The sequence below is a fragment of the Protopterus annectens genome, chromosome 16.part0, assembly GCF_019279795.1.
Source record: "Protopterus annectens isolate FY-2018-M chromosome 16.part0, PAN1.0, whole genome shotgun sequence".
NCBI classification, from domain to species: Eukaryota; Metazoa; Chordata; order Ceratodontiformes; family Protopteridae; genus Protopterus; species Protopterus annectens.
In genome coordinates, this window is record NC_056750.1 from 58,793,919 (window position 1) to 58,807,951 (window position 14,033).

Genomic DNA, 14,033 nt, shown 5'->3' on the forward strand with positions numbered 1-14,033 from the left:
ACACACACACTCACAAGGGAAGGCAGAGAATTTTACTTTTTATTCATCCTGCCATAAGATGTGGTCGAGAATTGACTTTTTTTTAATTTCAGAGGTGCTGATCTCAGCTGACCCTAGTGTTTCTAATCAAGTCAGACAACTCTCAGACCATTCAAAGATAACTTTAACCTTAAATAGCAGTAATATGAATACTAAGAGGCTTCGAGGGTATAATTGGTCCTTAAACCCACATTTACTAACCAAGGAGGATATATTAATGGAAGTCAAGGAGATACTTAAACAGTCACTAAATAATATTTCCGAAAATAGACACCCAATGGATATAGAATGGGCTACAACTAAAACGCAGCTAAGAGGACTATTTATCCAAAAAGCTGCATATTATAAAAAAATGCAAAAGAAGACTCAATTGGATTTGGAAACTAAAATTCAGTTATTGGATCAAGATTTGACGAGGAACTATAATGAACAGACAGAAACTGAGCTATTAAGATGTCAAAAAGAACTATTTTTACTTCATAATAGAAATTTGTCACTTTATGAACAAAGAAATTTAGTTAAATATGCAAATCATATTCAAACCCCCTTGAAAGCATTAGCTCGTATCATTAACCAGATTAAATCAACACGATTAATTACTGAAATACACTATAACAATACTACATATACTGACAAGACAGATATCATGAAGACCTTTGAAAATATTTTTAATCAGATTTATGGTGAGAAGCAGACACTTTTGCAAGATAAAGACAGAAAAGATTTTCTACAGAAAATCACTTTCCCCAATATTGATAAGGAATTTCATAGAGATTTAATCAAACCGATTACAGTTGAGGAGGTGTTCGAGACAATCAAGAAACTAAAGTGTCATAAAGCCCCAGGTCCAGATGGTTTGACTTTGGAATTCTACAAATCTTTTGGTGAGATTCTGAGTAGTGTATTGTCACAGACTTTTAATTATATCATTCTAAATAGAATTAATGATCCTCATTTTAATGCCTCAAGGACAGTTCTGATATTAAAGGAGAAAGGTGATTCCAAAAATCCTGATAATTACAGGCCTATATCACTTTTGAATATGGACATGAAAATCATGACATCAATTCTGGCGAGTAGACTGAAAAAGATAATAAACCCAATAATATCAGAGGAACAGGCGGGGTTTATGGATGGGAGACAGACCACGGATAACACCTTAACGCTCCATACCTTAATCTTTTATGCAAAATATAAAAACCTGAATTTGTATGGCCTAATTATTGATGCTCAGAAAGCATTTGATAGGGTTAATTTGCTTTATTTATTTGATACATTACCTTATTTTAATATACCGCAGGAGTTTATCTCAACGTTAAGGATACTATATAAAAATGCATACACAAATTTATTTATAAATCACGAATGCTCGAATAGGATAAAAATCAAAAATGGTACCCGACAAGGCTGCCCATTATCTCCCATCTTATTTAATCTTTACTTGGAGCCCTTATTTTTACACTTTAAGCAAAATGTTTTTTATAATTCTCCTGTACTGTATGGAATAAAGGTTAGGATGGCTGCCTATGCAGATGATTTAAACATATATTGTACCACACCTGTTTCCGATACTGAATATTAGCTGCAATAGAAATCTTTGAGAGAATTTCCAACTACAAGCTAAATTTTAAAAAATCTAAAATATTCCCATTAAAGACACCCACACCCTTTTCAATGCTTCCTTTGATAGGACAAAGAAAAGATAAAATATCTGGGGATTGTCTTCTCAACTGAAAATAGAGATTTTTTTATAAACAATGTAAAGTCAACTACAGATCAAATAGCATTGGATCTGGAAAGATGGAGTAGATTGAAGTTACCAATGATGGCAAGAGCAGCTATTATAAGAATGAATGTTCTTCCTAGAATGTTGTATATTTTTAGAGCTGCACAACTCAGAATTACCAAAACATTTTTCAAACAGCTTCATGTAAGATTGGGAAGATTTCTTTGGGAACCTAGGAAGATGAGAATATCATATGAAAAATTGATGGCTCCAAAAAATAAGGGGGGGGGTTGGAATTACCGGATTTCGAAATGTACTATTTAGTGATTCAGGCCAACAGGATTTTAAAGACGTCTTACTTCGATAGTAATACTAGAAAATGGACACCCAAATGGGTGCTCTTAACGTACAAGTATATAAATGAAGTGGGAGTCAATGCTAAAGCATTGCCCTTTTTAAATAATTGGACAATGAGTAAATATAAGTTAATGGAGCACATCAAAAGCTATGTAACGGCAATTCAAACTCTTTTTGCTTCCTTAAATTTACTAAAATATATGATGGTTTTTCAACCATTTCATAGGAACCCAAATTTAACAATTGGTGGTCAATTGATTGATCTAAAGAAATTCCCTTTAATCATGGAGTTAACTGTACTCGATTTATATTCTTTTCTAGGTGTACCAGTACATGATATTCTAAAAGAAATAGAACTTCCTATTTCCTATTTAACTATAGTAAGACAGCTAAAAGACTTGGTTATAAACTATTTTAATAACTATGACATGAAAGAGGAGGATTTAACCATTTCTCGTAATTTATGGGAAGCGCTGTTGCAGGATAGAAAATATATTACCGCAGCATATAAATTGATAAAAGAGAGGAAGTATAATAATTATATTCTTTTATCGAGTTACTGGAGAGAGAAATTGATATTGCCAGATGACAATAAGATATTGAAGGCATTTGAGTTAACATTAAAGTCCGTATCCCTTCAGAAACTGGTATTTACGCAGCTGATGATATTTAACAATGCATACTATACTCGTCTCACTTTGCACAAATTTGATGTGAAGAATTCACCCATATGCCCAAAATGCTTAGATCAGACAGTAGATTTACTTCACATGTTCTGGAGTTGTAAGTGCATTTATAAATTGTGGAATTCATTAAAATTGCAGTTACAAAAAATGGGTTACCAAAGTTCAACACTCTCTTGGGAGTTTATGATTCTTCATATTCCCCCAAAGAATCTAGATAAATCAGAAACAATTGTAATTATGAATATTTGCCTATTAATGAAATTATATATAGCCACAAATTGGTTGAACCCAGCCCAGACATCGTGGGAAAATTTCAGATTATTGGCAGTAAAACACATCTTAGCACATAAACTGTTAATTAGTGACCACAAGAAAAATATCAATAATATAAAAATATGGGAGCAAATTTTTAATATTGTTTTGGCTTAGAGGTTACTAGCCACTTATTCTCGGGAACCAGAGTATAGTCTAAATCAACCTTAGATTAGATAGAAAATGTACAGAAAAGACAGATTGTTGGCTTTGATTAAGTTAATGTTGGATTTTTATTATTTTCCTTTTGATTGTTATTGCTGTATCTTTGATCAATACATGAGGTTGATATATATGTAAAATTAACCAATGGAAGCATCTTGTATATATTGTATATAATGTGTGAATTTGTAATATGGTTGTGAAAAATAATAAAAAATGTTTATTGAAAAAAAAAGAAAAACTAATGACAGCTGCCAACCATGTCACCCAGCACCTTCTGAACCACAGTAAGACCAACATGACACTACCCCAAATCAGCTCTGGGGAATTACCCATGTATATCCAAATGCATCATGCACTATAGGGATGGAGCTGTAGGGAATAGCAGATATTGGTGCAAAAAATGCCCAAAACCATGTTCACCACAGTCACAGCAACATACCAGTATTCCAAATGAACCCTAGAGTAAAATGACTGTTTGAACAAACATATCCTGATTGCCAGTCACACACTACTCCAACATATACTGGCCCAACTCACAGTCAACTGGGAATCATTAGGTGTTACAGGACATTTCCCAGTCTGCCCCTACAAACATATACACCTGATAGACCACTAGCAACCATAGCAGCATGCACAGTCAGATAGAAGAAGGATCTATGACACTCACATCTGCTACTCTACCTACTTAGCCCAGCAAACATTTACACACAACACTGCTACACATTCTTGGCAGTCTGTTAACAATGGCCAGACATACATAACTCTCAACTGTACAGATTTCCACAGAATATCCAGGGTGTGGCACCATATTCATGGTCACTGCTGCACACCACTTCCAGGACTCTACTAAGTCACTAGGATGATACCTGGAGTGCAGTCACTAAATAATGATATACCATACCTCTGAACCTCTTACTGCATGACATCTGGACAAAACATGATATACTTGGGGGACAGGCCATAAAGTGGGACATATCTCACATAATGGTGTTACAAAGTGAAACAGTTGCTGGTGTTACAGCCTTTGTTGTAACATAACATCCCTGAAGGATATGATGTCTGAAACACCAGTGGATGTCAACATTTACTAACTACAATCTTCACATTATCCTACTGATTTTGCAAAAACACACATCTGAGGAGCAGAACAAACATAACAGGCAAACCCCTCTGGGTAGTCTGTGGACATCAGGACAATCAAGAGTTATGTCAGAGACATATCACTGTCCGATGTCAGGTGGTACAAACAATACATGTCCAGACAAACCCTGTTAATCTAGCAACCTTCTATGTCTATAACAGCACTACTTACTTACAATCTGTACCCAATTCTGGAGCTTTGTCCCCCATGTTGTTGTGCTGTCTCCACATGTCCTATCCTGGGAGATATTCCCACCTACTGTCTGTGAAGCTGTAGCCCCCACACCTCCATAATGTCCTCCACACAGGCAAGGAAAAGAGGCAAGGCCTGCATGAAGGATGTAATTATAGCAGTGTGTTGCTGTGGCATTGGCTAATAGAAAGGCAACACAGCTGCTCTGGATGCAAGTAGCAAGTGTGAGACATCAATTGGTGCACAGGCCATCACCTGCTCATGAGCAGTACCTACAAAAGGCAAGCTGCTGCCTATGCAACACAGGTCTCATCCCATCCACACAAACACAGACTGCGACTACACAAACCAAACCATGTACATTGTAGTGAGGAAACACTTCAGCACTATTTCAGGTGTGTCAGTCATGTAAGCTTGCAATGGAATGCAGAAGGGGGGAAGCAATAATGTCAAATGGGACATTAAACACTAGGCCACAACAAGACCTGCTACTTGCTGTCCAGCACATGTGGCCATTCCCACTTGCCCTGTCTGCATTGACATGGAGCAAATCTCTGGCCCCTGAGTCATCCCAGCAAAGGTCAGCTCATGTATGACTACCACTGGAGTGTCTGTTGTTCAATACTGAGTGTGTCACTGCTAGGCCAGCTACCTGGGATGTTTTAATTATTCATATGTTACCTGTGAATGCCACTCTGATACATATGCTTGTCTTACAAATGTAAGAGACTTGTATAGGGTATGTGCATAGTACACAACAGGTGCAGATGTGTGTGTTGATCTGTATCTGATATTCTGAGCCCATACCTGACAACTGTCCAGAGTTTTGCAGACTGGCACATGTCTGCCTCATATTTGTAGTCAATGTCTCATACACTTGTGTATTGTCTGGCACATCATTGGCAACCCATTAAAGACTGAAGTCATAACATATTAGCATACATTTGATTGTCAGATGTCATATCCTGCAGAGTAGACTTGTGAATGCAACACCTTCTTTGCTGGTAACCAAGTGTGTTTCAGCAAAATTCATAAAGTGACACTATGTACTGGCCTTTGCCCATCACTGCTGTGTGCCTTTGTGCAGATGTTGTGCTCTAACAGGAGCTAGGTGTCTTACTATGAAACCCAAGTCAATGCAAGCGTACCTTGTCCTGTAGGATGCCGACATGTGTGCAGTCACTGACACCTACTTTGTAACTGCAGAGAGCACACCAACTTTGCCAGGTCACTCATCCCATCATACATTTAGACCCCAAATGGAGGCCTGCAAAGCCACAGGATGTGGAATGTTGAACATTAGCATACACACACACACACACACACACACACACACACACACACACACACACACACACACACACCTGATGCACAGGAGACATTCTGAGTGCAGTTAACAGCTGACAAAACACCTACTCAAATTAGGGTCTATATTAGATCAGCGAACGCTTAAACAAGCAAACGCTGATTGATTGACCTTATTTAAGTGAAAGTGAAAAATATCGAAGCAGCAGAAACCCGAATTTTTTCCTAGGGAAAGAATTTGGTTGTCCGTTTCTGTTGCTTCTGTATTTTCAGTGCTGTGATTCAGGTAAGTGTGCGATTCTGTGGATGTGAGTGTTAGGGTGGTTTAGGTGAGTTAGGGTTAGGGCTCAGGTTAGGTATGTGTGGGATTGTGTGGACATGAGGGTTAGGGTGGATTTAGGTGAGTTAGGGTTAGGGAGCAGGTGAGGTGAGTGTGCGATAGTGACGGACCTTAGGGTTAGGGTTTGGGTCAAGGTAAGTGGATAGTTAGTGGTGTGTGCATAGTTTAGTGTAGGGTTAGGTGTCAGATTTTAGGTGTATGTGTGTGGATTTCTGTTTGTTTGGTGTGCTTGTGTTGTGTGTATGTGTTTTGGATCAGCGATTTTTTTCCCTAGGAAAAAAATCGCTGATCTGACAGTTCGAGATTGTAAGCTTTCACTTACATAAGGTCGATCAATCAGCATTCGCTTTTTAAGTGTTCGCTGATATAATATAGACCCTCAAATTATAGCTAGCTACAGGCCTCCCACCATGACTGTGGACACCTACCACACCTATTGGGACCTGCTGGAATCTTATCAGGAATTTATTGTCTACCCTGCTCCTGGGTGACTTCAAATATCCAACCACAGTGTGCATGACATATGCCATATGAACATGTGCTCACATAGATTCCTCAGCCAGTGGCAATGCAGTGGATCAGCTGGTCAACACTCCTGTGACAGGTAGAAATATCCTGTTACCTGGTCCTAACAACATGTGTAGCCACTGTAGCACTTCTACAGTGCTATCATCCCTGGAATATCTGACTACATAGCCATGACTGTGCAGGTCACCATCTCCCCTGCCCCCATCTTTACAGTGTCAAACAGAATTAACTGCACACAAATGACTATAACTACCCTCAGAGCAGGTAGATGTAGCTGTACAGGAAATCTCCCATGTGTTGGAACCAGCGGCAGTGTCCAGTCCCACACCACAATACTTTGTGGGCACCTACATAGCTGTATGGACTCAGCAATACCTGACAAGACAACATTATCTCCCATAAGGTAGGGTAAACACCTGTGGTGGATGGCAGCAATACACAAATACCAATATATGTGGAAATAATTGCTGGAAGGGCCAAGGAGGAATAGGTGCCTCATTGGAAGCAATGTCACCTTGGTCTGCACAAGCAAATAAGGTCACAGGTGATTTACTTTAAGGCTGTCTTTGAGTGCAAATTGGACACATCCACCAAGGCCAATCATTAGGCTTTCCACATGTCTGCAGTTCCAGAGGCAACACACAAATCTGCTCTGTAGCGGTGGTCAATAACACAACATACACATATGGCATAGATATAGGCGACCAGCTGCAGACAGGTGAAGTGTAAACATCACCCCCCTGACCCCCCCATTGGTACACATGTGCATGCACAGCACCTGTCCCCTCCCCATATCATCAGGATGCAGGTCCGTAATGCCCTCAAAATGGCAATGCACAGTGATCTCCATAGGCCTGATACCATCCCTGGCTGCATCCTACATGAACACAGGCATGGTCTCTCAGATCCATTCTGCACTGTAGTCAAACACAGCCTGAGCATCAGTGTTATCAAATCTGCACAGTGGACAGCCACTGTAATTCCTATACACAAAGGCAGAACAAATCATCGACCCAGGCAATCATATGCATATCAGCCTAACTAGCCTACTCTGCAAGGCCATGGAAGGTAGCATCAAGGACATTATGAGCAGGGACATTGGCAACATTGAAATGCCTGAGCCCACACAGCATGGTATTGTCAAAGGGTGATCAGGCCTGTTAAATCTGGTTGACCTCTCTGAAGTGGTCAACACACACAAGGATGAGGGGCAGATGGTGAACAATGCCTACCTTCACCTAGCTAAATTCTCTCACAATAATCCCCAGGCAGCCAGGATACATATAACTACACAGCTAGACACCAACCTGAATGTTATCAGATTGGTAGCTAACTGCCCAATGATCATACCCACTTGGTCAAAGTAGTTGAGCCCACCTCTAGTAGTAGATTCTTCCACAGCGGTGTACCCCAAGGATCGGTCTGTGGCCTATACTGTCTGGGATATATGTACTGAGGTACAGGACAAAAGCAATGGTCTGTGGCTGACCATGTGTACAGATGCTTGCAAGCTGGCCACTGTCTTACATTCCCCTACTGATGTGAGCATCCCCCAAGAGGCACTCACCAAATTAATAAGCTAATCATACATGAAAAGGAGCAGCACACAGATCCACAGCATTAGCGAAGCAAAAAAATGAATGTGAAATCCAAAATAAAAAATCCTGAAGAATAAGCACTTATGTACCATTTAAAATAGGGAACTTCATCAGATGAAAAGGATGAGATACTCCTGGGATCCTGGGTGTATCCCAGATGGACAGGGGAAATAGGTGCTGGCTTGGAAAGGGTATGGGCAAAAGTCTGGGCCAAGCTTATGAGGGCATCAGGTCCAATAGCCTGGTATCATCTTATGAGGCTATGCACCTAGTACTTTACATGTGTCCTGTATGTATTGCAGAATTTTTTGCAGTGTTGTCTGAAATGAATCCCTGTGATTCTGAACTGTGTATGTACTGCAGTGATATTGTATAGTCCTGTCCGCTCATCAGTTATCATCACATATTGTTACACCTTGTCAGTATGTGTGGTCAGTATAGCAGTAAGTCAGCCCTTACAGTATGTGCATATGCACTTGGTGATGCTGTATATGTCACTCTAATAGATTTGCTCTTAGCCAGAATTACCATTCTGCTACTAGGCCCATCACACAGTGGAATTTGTTACCCTTTGTTGTGGGCTGGACAGAAGCACTGATAGAGATGGATTGCGGCAGGCAGAACTGCAAAAAGAATGTTTGGCAATGATATCACAGGAATGTTTATTGTCAGGGGACACAGACAACATATAGGTTGCAAACATGTGGATATTCCGTGTACAACTGTAAAGATGACTGGTATGGGCTTTAGAGTGTTACATGGTGCATGTGAGGCAGATGCCATTCACAGGGTCTTTAAAGTAATGTCATGGGTAGAGGTCAACAGGCATTAAAATGGATAAACCTACACATGCAACAGCCACAGGGGATAAGCTTCACACACTACTCTAGTTGTCGGTATTGAGATTAGAACCCCTACCTATCTAACTACTTCCACTATAGTATTACACAGTTATTATACATGCCACAGAGCTTGAAGGGTTGACAAGTGTATACAGGTACATCTAGGATGAATGACATCAGCAGGCCTTGTAAAGTAGTGCAATGGGACATGTACTGGGTGGTACATGCCTCAAAATTATAACCTACACCCCATAGGATATGATTCTCACCCAAACACACACACACACACACACACACACACACACACACACACACACACACACACACACTGGTGGGAGTCTTACACACACGTGCACACAAACACACACACACACACACACACACACACACACACACACACACACACATTGGGTAGGGGGTCAAGAGGCCTTAAAATTGTAAAACCTATGCACACAACAGCCACAGGGGATAAGCATCACACACTATTATAGTTGTCTGTATTGAGATTAGAACCTCTACCTATCTGCTTCCACTATAGTATTATGCAGTTATTGCACATGCCACAGAGCCTGAAGGGATGACAAGTGCATACAGGTACATCTATGATGAATGACATCAGCAGGCCTTGTAAAATAGGGCAATGGGATGTGTTCTGGGTGACACATGCCTCAAAATTATAACCCACACCCCAGAGGATATGATTCTCACACAAACACACATACCCACACATACTGATGTGAATCTAACACACACACACAGACACACACAGACACACACAGACACACACAGACACACACAGACACACACAGACACACACAGACACACACAGACACACACATGTTCACAGTTGCCAGTATTGAGATTATAACCCCTACCTATCTAGTTATGTATATTACAGTGTTATGCAGTTATCACATGTACCACAGAGCTTACAGGATTTAACACCATCACAATGTATGCCTAAGGTGATTACATCAAGAGCCCTTGTAAAGTATGGCAATGGGAAATGTACTGGATGGGAAGGGCATCAAAATACATTACCCTCACATACACATTTACAAACACCTTCACACACACACACACACACACACACACACACACACACACACATATTTGTCACACCTGAGTGCAGAACCACTGCCTATCTAGTTATCTATACCAGACTGTTTCCATGGAACGTATATGGCTAAGTGCTGTCCAAAGGTACTTTTAAGAACAATGACATCAGCAGGACTGCTAAAGTAGAGCAATGTAAATTGTTGTGGGTGGGAAAGTCCTCAAAATACTTCATCCTACAAACATACACACTTACACATACACTTATACACACACACATATGCCTGGCCTGAGTGTAGTACCCCTGCTTATCTAGTTATCAGTACTATAGTGTTACGCAGTTATCACACATGCTACACAGCTTACTGGGCTGACAACTGCCCAAAGGTGCTTGTAAGGGGAATGACATCAGCAGGACTGCTAAAGTAGGGCACTGGGTGTCCTCAAAATACTTCATCCTACAAACATACACACTTACACATGTGTGCGTGCACACACACACACACACACACACAAACACACACACACCCATTTGCCAGACCTGAGAGTAGAACCCCTGCATATCTAGTTATTTGTACTACAGTGTTGCACAGTTATTGCATGTGCTGCAGAGCTTACTGGGCTGACAGCTACCCAGAGGTGCTTCTAAGGGGAATGACATCAGCGAGACTGCTAAAGTAGGGCACTGGGTGGGGAAGTCCTCAAAATACTTCATCCTACAAATATACACACTTACATAGACACATACTGGACCTGAGAGTAGAACCTCTGTCTATCTAGTTATTTGTAATACAGTGGTATGTAGTTTTTGCATGTTCAACAGAGCTTATTGGGCTGACAGCTGCCCAAAGATGCTTCTAAGGTAAACAATGAGAAATGGCCCACCCATGGGCAGGAACATGCTCTTCCTTTCATGGAATAAGTCAATACAGCCTCAGACACACCCCCTTGCTTAGCTGTGTATAGCTAAGCTCAAATGGGAGCCATGGAGCTCCAATGTACTTACAAGCATGACACACACCCTTTTCATGTAAGCTGCTTCTCCTGCTTACACCACTGCCTTATAGCTCCTACAGGGTAGGTGCAGCCAAAGAATGGTCTTCCATTTAATGATTTAGTAAAATTTGCTCATTTACATACCCCACTGCCTCAGTCCCTGGTTACACCACCACACCACAGCCTTCCTCCTTAGCAACCAGTGTTACCTGTTATTGCTTTGATTCTGCATGCCATAGACTATAATGACAAATTGCAGATTTCAGTTAAAATTGCCTTTTCGCATTTTTAGTTTTATTTTTGGCATGATCCCTTTTGCACACCACTGCCCTATGCTTAAACGGCTGAAATTGGCCAAAAAAACTTTGATTTTCATGATTTTGCAACACCTTTCCATGCCAATGACCATATATTTGGCAATTGCATGCCTAAGGATTACAATACATGCTTTAATTTGAGCTGGCATGCCTCCATTTTGATTTTTGCAGAAATGTATTTGGCTAGTAACCAAATACATTTCTGAACCTCACACTGTTCTTGCATGGATAACTGCCTGCTTACTGAACCACTAATTCACCTCATATGCATGGATTTCACCAGCAAATGAGGTAATTAGCATTATTCAGTGTTGTCTGTGCAAGAATAGTGCTGGCAGGCTCGTGCACGCTCCCAGCCTTGTCTACTGGATCGCTCAGCAGCCATATTCCGTGTGGGAGCTCTTACACTATTCCTGCATGGAGAAAACTGGTTATTGAATCCCGGGGAGAATTATTTACAAAATTCCAGCTAGATGGGCTGGCAACCTTCCCAATAATTCTATGTCATTCAGGAATAGTAATATGATATGTATGCTTGTCTTACAAATGTAAGAAAACTGCGTTACATGTATATTAAACTACTGCTGCAGAAGTGTGTGTTGAACTGTATGTTCTGTACTGAGATTCAAGAATGTAACTACAGTGTACCATGCTGGAAAAGAGCAGACATGCATATAAACTATAAAGTTATGCAGATATATGTTTTCATAGTAGAAGTTGGAACATACAGAGTTAACTTGCAAAACTCTAAGTAAATACATTGAAATTGTTTACGACTGTGCTATAAAGTTAGTTAATGCAAAGAGATAGGATGGCTAGAGCTAGGAGGTTTTTCTATTCTCTGGAAACAGAAATAATTACATGTTTCAAAGGTAACAGCGTTTAACCATTTTATGACTTCCAGTTCCAGGCAAACTTCTGAAAAATAAGTATTTTTGACACAGAGGTGAAAAACAATAATGTAACCTGAGATAACCCAGCAGAAATGTTTGATAGTAACTTAAGAGCGATCTCAGAGAATGAGTGCATTTTGTATTTGTCTTTGGATCTGACAGCATGCTCTAATCAGCACCTGCCTTCCTCTGTAAGTAAGTTATTTAGGTACAGTGATTTCTCAGAGATAGATAGGAATATGGTAAGATTAGTTTAGATGTTCTCTGTATTTATATGAGACTGTCCTGCAATGTTGTTTTAAAATATTTCCTGTGATTCTGAACTCTGTTGTCACTGCATTGAGTTACCGAGTATTGTCTAGTTCTTTTATTATGTATTATTAAATATATTTAAACCTTTTAATTGTGGCTGGTTTGTTTAGAGATATTTAAGCTCTTAGCATACTTGCATATGTGGTTGGTAACACTGTATAGGCTACTCTTAAATAGCCTTAAAAGTCTTGGACACTTACCATTTGGATAACAGTAACATTACACAGTAGAATTTGTCATCATTTGTAAGGGCCTTATAGTAGCTGATAAAGAGCTGGTTGGTGGTGGTGATAACTACCTTTTAGTCTGGGCAGAAGGAGGCATAGCTAGTATACCTGTACCAGCCTTCTTCAGAAGTGTCTGTGTGTTTGTACATACATCAAATCTCAAAGTGTGTGTGTGTCAGTTATTTGGACAGGGACATAAAGCACTGGTTGGACAGAAAGGATGCTGGAGGTTTTTGCTTGACCACTCGACTGAGATCTTAATCCTATACCTGTGCCAGTGGGGAGTCTTATTGGGATCAGAAAAAAGTGGGAGAGTGTAGACCCAGACTGACTGTGTTCTCTGTGTTCTCTGTGTGCTCAAAAGGGAAATTGCACTTTACTGTGTGTGTACTTGTCATCCTCCCAATGTGCACATCCCTCACTGGTGTTAGAGGTGAGGATTGAGGCTCCTTGATTACTGGGCTAGTGCAGGGATGTCAAAAGTGGAAGCAACATGGTGGTCAAAAGTCAGGTTGCTATCAGTCTGGGTACCCAAATCCCTCATGACTGACTGCATGCTTAAGACATTATTAATGTGATCATTTGTGAGGACATCACTCTCCCTAAAGGGGATTATGATGCAAGATGCATTTTTATGTATTCAGCTTGAGGGTATTTTTCTGGCACCAGTCATTTGTTTGGGTAAGACCGTCTTGTTGGATGTCCTTGCTATTCTTTCCCTTCCACAATTACATTAATTGCATAAGCTTAACCAAAGCACAATTGTAGAACACCTATTCCCCAATACTATTACTTAATTCATGATTGTCAAACTTCATGGGTATATTTTCAGGTGTGATTTGCCTAACAGCAAGTAACCTACAGCAAGTTGACTAGCATTAATAGCTTTTGTAGGCATAAGATTACTGTCAATGACTGGGCAATACTTAGTTATATGCCCTTTTCTAATCAATTCAAAACAAATTACTTCGACTGATAATGTCTTTTGTTTGTTCATTGAC